At 39.6% G+C, this 9570-nt stretch overlaps 1 protein-coding gene across 3 annotated transcripts in view; it reads left to right on the top strand.

The window, feature by feature from the left end:
- Positions 1-3444: 3444 nt before the first annotated feature.
- slc38a3b (solute carrier family 38 member 3b) overlaps positions 3445-9570 on the top strand; it is a 28150-nt gene continuing 22024 nt past the window's right edge. Inside the window, exon 1 of one of the 3 annotated variants that reach the window (XM_035151539.2) lies at positions 3445-3700. The gene's annotated coding sequence lies outside the window, so the exon portion shown is untranslated. Of the gene's footprint in view, positions 3701-4246; positions 4849-9570 lie in introns of those variants that run through there. The other 2 variants (XM_035151542.2, XM_035151541.2) reach the window with 2 other exon arrangements.

The raw sequence follows: 9570 nt of genomic DNA, 5'->3' as shown, positions 1-9570 counted from the left end.
AAAGGTGTTATGACAGTTTATTACTGTAAGATTTTTTGGGGAGAAGAGACTCAAGAGGGAGGGGGCGTATGTAAAAGGTTCTTTGGCCTCAGGACTGTGTTTAAATATGGAATCTTAATTAGTAAAAGCTCACAATCTTATTTCAGATTGAAACTGCAAACTTAAACGTATATTCAGAGTCCATGTTTAAACACAGCAAGTTTAAAAAAGGTTGTTTGTGCTTCTCTAGTGTATCTTTTGTTTTGAAGAGATCAATGCCCCCTGAGTTCAAGGACCTCATCCATCTCTTTCATGAAGAGGAAGAAGAGGGTTTGAAGCATCCTGTAAATGGAGAATGAAGGCTGTTATTTATGGGATACTCTGTTTCCATTGTCAGACTATGAAGTAAACACTTGGCCTGTGAGTTATGTAATAAATGATAAATAATATTGTTTCTTGATTCAAAGAGGTGGTCAGTTTGCATGTCTCTGTGCTGGAAGCCCTTATATAAACACAATGAAACATAATACAGTCCCGTGGGTTCATTTCGTGGACTTGAAGGTCGTCTGATGTTTCCACCTCTCAGGGAGAAATGTTCTTAACTTCACGTCCACCTCTTGTTACATTAATATAGTGTAGCAATACACCTTGATTCCTGTGGTCATAGATTGGATCTCCGCTGTTTTATTACCCCATGGTTTCTCCGAAATATTACAAAAATCAAACCTCCATCTGCAGCTTGAGTAAGATGAGCTGGATCCCTCTCTTTATGAATGGGCTTACGTAACTCTACATAATAAATTGTAAAAGTGATCATTAACTTGACAATGTTCTGTTCAGCGGATTTTGACCAATGTGTGCAAAGCATCAGTCTGCAGCTTGTAGTCGGCAGGATAATCCGAATTTTAAACTTTGAGTCCACTAACTATATCACACATTTTATTTACTTAATATAATATGTATATCGTTTCATTTGAAGCAGGGGCCGTACATACAAAGATTTGAAGTTAATTCAGCTTAATATGTGTATTTTGAATTTTCAGATTTAGGAGCTTTTAAAAAGGAACTGTTTAAACTTTGAAGGATGAGTTGAATGAATGAACTGCCAGGAGTTTACTCAACTCATTAAATTAAATTATTAACACACTTCCCAGCAACTACATTTGTAGACAGAAGGACACAGACATGGTATAAACTTGCAGTGTGTCTTACCACATGTGAAGATTAGACACGGTTGTTTAACTTTATAATATTTAAAACACAGATGATGAAGGATCTAACATGCATAGAAAGCACAATCAGCCATATTGATGATATTGACTTGATATTCATAAAATGACTTTTGGTTCCTGTAGCTGGGAATATTTCCTGTCAAGGGTATTGTACATGTTGCATGCAATATAATGATAACATGGTGTATGGGCCCAGAATACACGCTGAGTTCATTGTCATGTTTGAACGTGGGTGTGTGGAATGTATGATTCATATCTTCAACCTGCTGCTTTTGTAACACAGCAGGTACAGTCTGGGTGAAACCTTGTCCCACCATGTTTCTATCTCACAATGAGTCTTCCATTGGTCCGTAGAATGACTCACTCATGAAAGCAGAGGATGAGAATCACATGGAGGTGACACACTGTTCAACAGAATTTCCAGATATGTTGTTTTTTATTGATACATGTAAAAACCAGAACAGCAACGAATACATTTTTGAGACCAAATGTTGCTGTGTGTCTGTTAGATGTGTAAATAGGCAACTCTTTGCTACTGTTTTTGTTTTATAAACTATATGTTAATGGATTAGTGCCGTATTCTGCAAGGCTTGTTTGTGCTGTGGCTAAAATAATTTATTGCAGATTGCAGATCTTCGTTCTTAGCCTTGTATCTATACTGTATATTGTATCTGTTCATGCTTTACTATCAACGGCCCTAATGATCTAACATACATTTTCATCGGAGTACCATGGCCTGCTCAGTTATCCAATCTTTACACCCAATTTGTATTAGTAGCCTATACTAGTCTTACAAACGTAAACACTTATGTTAAAACCCTATAAAACACCTATAAAAAAGCGTTTCACACATTAACCACATGGCTAAGCGCTGCGTGTTAGTTTGTTAATATTATTGTTGAATTGATTTTACCTCCAGCGTCAGGTCATTCATTTTGTCTCTGTTTTGTGGTGAATTGCCACAAGTGCAAGAGACTAGCACCATGTGAACTATTGAACTATTTAACCTGTTGAACCCAGGTATCCTAAAATGTCATTAATGCAACATGGCCTCTAGAGGCCACTAGAAGGGCTGCATAATTACTTTAGATCCATTTCTGCTTCATGGATTTTTTTTGGTAAACTTGTAGTGAACACTTTAAGTGTAATATTACTTTATGTTGAATATAGCAGGTTCACTGTGTTATAAGTTTCAACATCGTAGCCAGATCCAGTCTGAGCTGCTAATCTTATTGCTCCACAGTGTTTTATTGTTTCAATACTTTAGTTCAAAATCAATATTTTTACTTGTGTATTTTGTGTTTCATGCCTCTGTGTTTTTTGTATAATATTTGATGGCCCGAAGGCAACTTTCCATATTGCAATGGCAATTAAGCATTTCTATATTTTATTCTTATGTCTACAGCACAATTATTTATTAGTGATATTTCAGTTGTAAATATCCTAAACTTAAACCTGCACAATGTTACAACGAACGTTATTATAAATGTAGGCTGTATTGATAAAAAGTAATAAAAAATAAGTCCTCAAAGAAGAAAAGAAAAGAAATGGAAAAGGAGATCAAGTGAAATTTGTTTAAGCTTGCTTTGGAACTGTACAATTAAAATCAATCAGAAGTTTCATTTATTGCATGGTATTTGCCTGTGGAAAAAATGACCTATGATTTTTTAGTATCATATTTGACGACCTAAAGACAATTTACCAGTTTGGCTAGTTTCTTTCCCGAATTTTATTCAGATGACAACAATACAATTATTTGTTTGTGATATTTCAGCTGTTCATCCTAAACTCAAATTTACACAATGCCGTAAAACAAAATTTGAATCAATGTAAGTCTATTGCTACACTTTTCCTATAAAGAATAGAAAAGAAAAGAGAGAAATTGGTTTCGTCTTACAGTTCAACTTCCCATTTGAAAGCAATTAGTGACTTTAATTTATTGCATGGTGAGGCCACATGACCTCCTCACCCCTGGGTTAATGTTTACTAATGTCTACTTAAATGCCCACAACCACTCAGGAGACTTAAGTGTGATCCACTCAACAATGATGAGTCTCTGATTTTGGGACTATATTCTGGCACCTCTGTCATAAATGGCCTAATGCAGTCGTCCCACAGCCTGAACTGAGACCTCCACTGTCTCTGCTTCCCTCCTCACCTCCTCCAGGAGCAGACCTACAGCGAGGTTTGGGGGTGGGTGCAAAGGAGGAGGCGGACCAATGGTTCGACCCCCACAGATGAGCTCCAGAAGGTTTTACCATGCCGAGCGTTTCTCAGAGCGCATTTTGCAGCTGCTGGCTTGGAGAGCGACGGACCCGACGTGCGTAAAACACCCATAAATGTAGATATAGCGACCGCGCCGAGAAGAGAGACAGAAGATATAAGAAGGAAGGAGAAAGTCATCGATCATCAAATTGTTCCAACACTCACCGGAGGAATTAACCTGAAGCTTCGAGAGGAGAGAGAGAGAGAGAGAGAGAGAGACTTTGGTAAGACTGAAGAAACCTATGGGACTTGTTTGCTACTAAAAGAAAGACCACTACGCTTTGTTTTGATCCAGTTGTACTTGACGTGGTCTTTGCTTTTAACCGTTTTCGAAGGTGGATGCTTGTGAAGTGATATTTTAAAACCTTGAGAAATTGGGCTTTTTTCCAACCTCATATGTATATAGTAGCCCAGAGGGAAATACTGAAAACACACAGCCCATGATGCATGTATGGCCTATATGATCACATGGTGGTGTAGAGTTGGACATTCGGCTTTGATCATTAAAGGCAAAAATCGCATGTTTGGTCGTTGGGGAGTGAGCGCCAAGTCCAGATGTCACGACCATGTGCTTCAGGGAGTTATTGACAGATAGTCATCTATTGTCCTGAACCCTGCTGCAGTTCCAGTCCTTTCTCTCGTTGGAGGATGAGCCTGGAAGTTAAAAGACAGATGCAACAGATGAAATGGACATCTGGATTAATAACGCAGTGCCATCCATCCAGATGTTTCCAGCGGTATATTTTATTTTGGTTTGATGAAAGTTTGTGCGTAAATGTGCCCAAGATTCAGTTGCTGTGTGAGGGTGGGTTTTACAAGCAGTTCCACGCGATTAATCGATAAACAAATCGATATTCTTACACGTTTCTTTGTAACATGTGCGTTTTTAAAAGCCCCTGAAGCGTGGGACCTTTCTGTACTTTTCTCAGTCTCCACCTCCAAGTTTCGGTGCTCTGCAGCCACATGACACCGGGTTCAACGAAGAGCCGGTTTCCTTTTCCTCCTCCTGCCACCAGAAAACATTGCCCGATCAAAAATGATAGTTTTCTCCTCTGAATAATGTTCAACCGCACTTATAACACGTCTAAGTGTTGTGCGCTGACGACAGTTCAACAGCAGTAGCTATAACAACCAGTAGCAGCCTTTTAAAGCGCGTTGCCAGTGTAATTGCAGGCTACAAATAGGCCTCCCTTGTGGAGGAAGAGCGCCCTGTGAGTGTGGGAAGTTTCTGCTGAACAGGATCTGTGTGCGAACTGAGCTTGTTTCCGTCTGTAATTAGTATGTGCCCAACAAATATGGTTTTTGAAATCTTTTTTTTTTTTACTGAATGAGTAGATGAGGGACAGGACTTTTTGTCTTTTGTGACCTGAAGGTTTGGTGGTTTTGTATTTTTCTTTGAGCAGTGAATGTTTAGGTGATTTTGTTTAATGCTCCAATCCATCAAATCAAATGTCTCCTTTTGTTTTAGCAGACCAGTCATTATTTTGCCTTTTCAAACAAAGATGTCATGATTTGCTGGTTCCAGCCTCTTAATTTTGAGGGTTTGCTGCTTCCTCTTTCTTATCTGGCAGTTAACTGAAATCTTTGGTTCATTGGCTGAAACAGTGATAAGGATGGTGGTACTTTATAGACCCAATGAGAAGAAGATCATTTTCAGATTATCATAAGTAATCACTATTTGAAGCCCTGATAATATGAATGTGTGTTAGGTGAAGGCTACATCATTGTTTACAGAGTTGACAGGTAACTAGCCCCTTAGAGGCTGCGTTATAGCAGGTTGTCAAAATTGTTAATGATAATTCTAACAATGTTTTTTTGCACACTTATTAGTTGTCTGCTGGGACTTTTCAAACATTGTCAAGTTTTTCAGAACCAGCTTCATGTGTCTCGTTAATGTGAAAGATTGAAAACGTTTCCGAGCAGGTTGCAGGTTGTAAGCTTCCATTTTGGAAGAGGTGGTTTTGCAATTTCTGGCCTCGACTGGTCAGGTGAAGTGAAACAAGGCACTTTGGTCACAGTTGCTTGAGTAGAAGTGATCCCTCGTCATCAACTGTGGCTGCACTGTTGAAAGCACGTAACTACCTGACGTGAAATATCGTATTAAAGTATCAAACCCAGAAAAGTGTGGAAACTTGTAACTGACACGGGGGGGCAGGTAGCCTGTGTAGAGAACCTCTGTGTGTATTCAAGGTGATGCGGGCCAGGGAGGGGAGGTATGTTTTTGACTTTGCCCCCTATCTAAACACCAACACCCTACATGGGTTTTCATGCCGGGTTCATCGCAGTGGAGAGTGAGCAGATAAGCCCGACTGCGGTCATTGACCTCGGTGAGCATGTGTGGCGATCAGAGTGGCTGAGAGTGCGAGCAGGAGCTGGACAGGTGCGCGTTGTGCAGAAGGCCAGTGTGTTATCAATGTGGGAGGCAGCCAGCTGTGCTCCTCCGTCACGCCGAGCAGACCCGTGGATATCGGTGTTCAGCTCGGCCCAAGTTTCAAGTATCACGCCCTCCAGAGGTTATTATTATCTTTGCTAATTTGTGTCACCTGAACCCTGTTGACATTTTGAGCACCACCACTGCTCTTCATCGCGCGCGTGCGTGTGTGTTTTTTTTATTAACTGTGTCAAGAGGCGCTTAATCTGTGGGGTTGAACCAAACCTGGTCATGTGCTGTTGTCTGTTTATATTTATATCACTAGAAAGTCATTGTCCTTTGTTGACATTGAGTATTCAAGTGGAGCCATTTATTTAAGTACAGAATGTACTTGTTGTAGATATGAGTGAACTGATGTAATCCACCATTTGAAAGTTTAAATGTTCTCCCTCCAGGCTTTTTTGATCTTAAACATTTTTCTTTTCCAGTGAAGTGCTTGAACAACTTATGCTTTGTTCATCTTTTGAGAAAATTCAAACTTTCTCAACTTCTTATATCTTTTATGCTCAGTAGTTCTGGACAGCCTAAAAAAATTTACACCAGTGCTCCGATGATTTTGTTCCTCCTGGAGAAATTAGTCCCAAATATGTTCTCTTAAAAATCTACAGAGAGCCACATGTTACTGTTTGTGAACACTTGCAAGAAATAAATCCCTGTAAACTTGACAAGCTACAAACTCCAGTGTATATTGAATTTCAGCTATTAACTGTTATGTAATCTGATGTAATGGTCTGGCTCTTAGACTTACTTACACTTTAGTTTTGAACATTCAAGTCTCAAGTTTTGACCCGAGAAAATCCTGGAATATGTATAAGGCAGCAACAGGCAGATGGTTACTTATAGATAGTTAAAGCAGCTATAATCGACATTTGTATATCAACAATATGAAATGATGTGAAAACCGTGTGATTGGTAGTGATGAACCTACAGAGAATAATCACCTGAATCGCTGACTGCCTTCAGCTACACAAAGCTTTATAGTGATTTTCTCCTCCATCATTTGCGCGATGATCTTTGACCCCTTCAGAAATGATTTGTTATCGCAATATATCGTGACCTTTTGAGTTGATACAGCAAAATTGGTGGGTGTCAGCTGTTTATTCACATATCTGGTAGACACAGAGCAGTATTACCATTAATTTAGAGGCATCTTTGCATCCTGTCAAATTTAAGTTTGTTTTCCTTTTAGCTCCATTTTTTGTCTCTACCAACTCCTGTGGTTTCTATGTGGTTTAGTAGCTTAATTCTCCACTGTCATCCTCAGGAAGCTGCTGACTTTGTCTCTCTGGTGTTTTGCTGCTGCACCGGAGGCGCACGTTGTTTATTCGAGCTGCTATCGATGAAATGAGGTCGATGAGAGAGAGAGAGAGAGAGAGAGAGAGAGACACAAAACAATTAGCTAAAATGTGTTGCAAGGTTCCATGCAGCTGATTATCTCCACAGATTCATGTGATACTTCTCTGTGGGGTTGTTATAATGAGTGGTCACTTTCACCATTTGATTTGTTGTTATAGAAATATTGGTTACGGCCACATTAATGTAGCCTACTGGTGTGAATATTAATGTTTCAGAATGTAAAGCAGATCTTACAGCCTACAAACATTTCATCATGAATTATTATCTTTTTGATTTTAGTTCATATTTTGCTGCTAATATAAATATCTGATCAGATTTATTAACGGCTTTAACATTTGTAAAAAAAATGTACAACCTTCCAGTACAACTGTTTCTAGCACTGTCACCTATATTGATTGTGCTGGAAGAGGCTCATTGATATTGATAAATTACGTTCTTTCATTTTATGGTTACTGGGTTCACGAGAGGCAGAATTTATTGCATGGTTTTTCCTCAGCGTTGCACAGATTTTCCTTTTTTATGTGTCCTCACACTGTCAACAATGATTCAGTACTTGTGAGTTGAACATAGATCTGTTGTGTTTATTGTTGCCTGAATTCAAGGCCTAACAGATCTGTACCAACATGATGCTGTAAACAAAAACTCAAGTGTTGCAGTCATACCCATAACTTTCTACAATATGTTTGAAACATTTGACATTTCTGAAATGCATCTGTCAACACTTTATGAAAGGCAAATTTCAGGGGTCCAGTTGTCATCACTCCTGCCTTCATGTTGCAAATTAACTGGATTAATAAAGCAGGACAGGCTTATTCGCTATAGTTTGATGTTGCCTCACAAATCACCACTTTAACAACAGCTCAGCTCAATATTCCCACCTTGTGTGAACACAGATTGTAGTGGCCGTTTGTAAAACAGCCTATTAAACTGTATCTTGGCTCCTTATCTCACTGTGGAACGGCTGCTTCCTTTTATGATCTCTTAAACCATTCAGTCAGTCTGTGTGCGGAGACAGCCTGCATATACATCCACATTCATTCTGCAATTATGCTTTAATAAACATTGTTTTGACTTCCTTTTATATTGATATCATATCCAAGCACACCTTGATTTGGCAGATTTTTTATTCATATTATTTTATTCACTGTATGGAGCTGCCACACAGACTTGAGTGTTGAGTTGTCTATCATAGCATTTTTATACAATTAGTTTTTAGCATCTACAAAAAGTTCTGTGTGTGTGTTGTCATGCATCACACGACATCCACAAATGCAGCTAGCGTGTAAATTGTTAAATATGTTGTTACACGTAAACCCTGAGTAGCTGTTTACTTTTCACGTTCGTTAAGTTAGCACGCTGAGTGACTTTTTACAGTAAATGAAAAAACATTTTCATCATAAGAAAATTGGTCATAAAACAAATCCAGCTACCTAGCGTTGCCATCCATAAATGTTGCATACTGCCATCTAATGGTGAGTGTACTCGAAAATGTTGCTTCACACGAATGAGTTGACGTACAAATGATCTACACGTTGTAAATCACAGGCACAGATGCATATTTACAGATTGAAAATGACTCAGAATTTATACGTGGGTTGCGTTTGTACGAGTTATGTAACACAACATTTGTCTGTGGAATAGTTTTGTGTTTTACCACCATGGTGTTCCTCTGTCCCCAGCAGGCACGTGGCTGAGGATGAGCTGGTGCTGCCAGGCGCTCTTGGCTGAACCTCGTGCCTGATACACCACCACATGGGCATCTCCTCATGTGCATGTGCTCGCCCACTGCCCCACACTTATCCCCTGCCTCTCCTGTTTTATGTCCAACTCTCACAGCAAGAGATGGGAAGTCATTGTTGAGAGTGCAGCTACATTTCTCCTCAGGATAAAATCTTTTACAAACAGCTGTTCCCTTCTCTCGCAGTAATGGACAAAAGGCGAACAGCTTATCATCATTCCCTCGCCCACCTGTTCAAACACTTTAAATGTCATGCAAGTCCAGTAACTTAGAATTGCACTTTTCACTCTCGTGCCCCTTCATGGCCGATTGGTTGCATAACAGAACTCACTGTGGGCTGCAGGAGAGTGCACGGGTGTAAGGTGACCCCCCCCCTGTTGGGAGAAGAGGATATGCTCATAGGGCATTTTGCCAGATACACAGGAAGCAGTATTCTGTAACAGTAAATATAGTTCCAACCGTTTTCTGAGAACATTTCATCTCATGATGTAGAAACTGTATGTCCCTTATCACCAGTGGGTGAGCTATACTCCCATCTGTTAGGGAGGTTTGCAGATGTTCTGGAAAAG

The sequence above is a fragment of the Hippoglossus stenolepis genome, chromosome 3, assembly GCF_022539355.2.
Source record: "Hippoglossus stenolepis isolate QCI-W04-F060 chromosome 3, HSTE1.2, whole genome shotgun sequence".
NCBI lineage: Eukaryota > Metazoa > Chordata > Actinopteri > Pleuronectiformes > Pleuronectidae > Hippoglossus > Hippoglossus stenolepis.
This window is presented reverse-complemented; position numbering and strand designations above follow the sequence as displayed.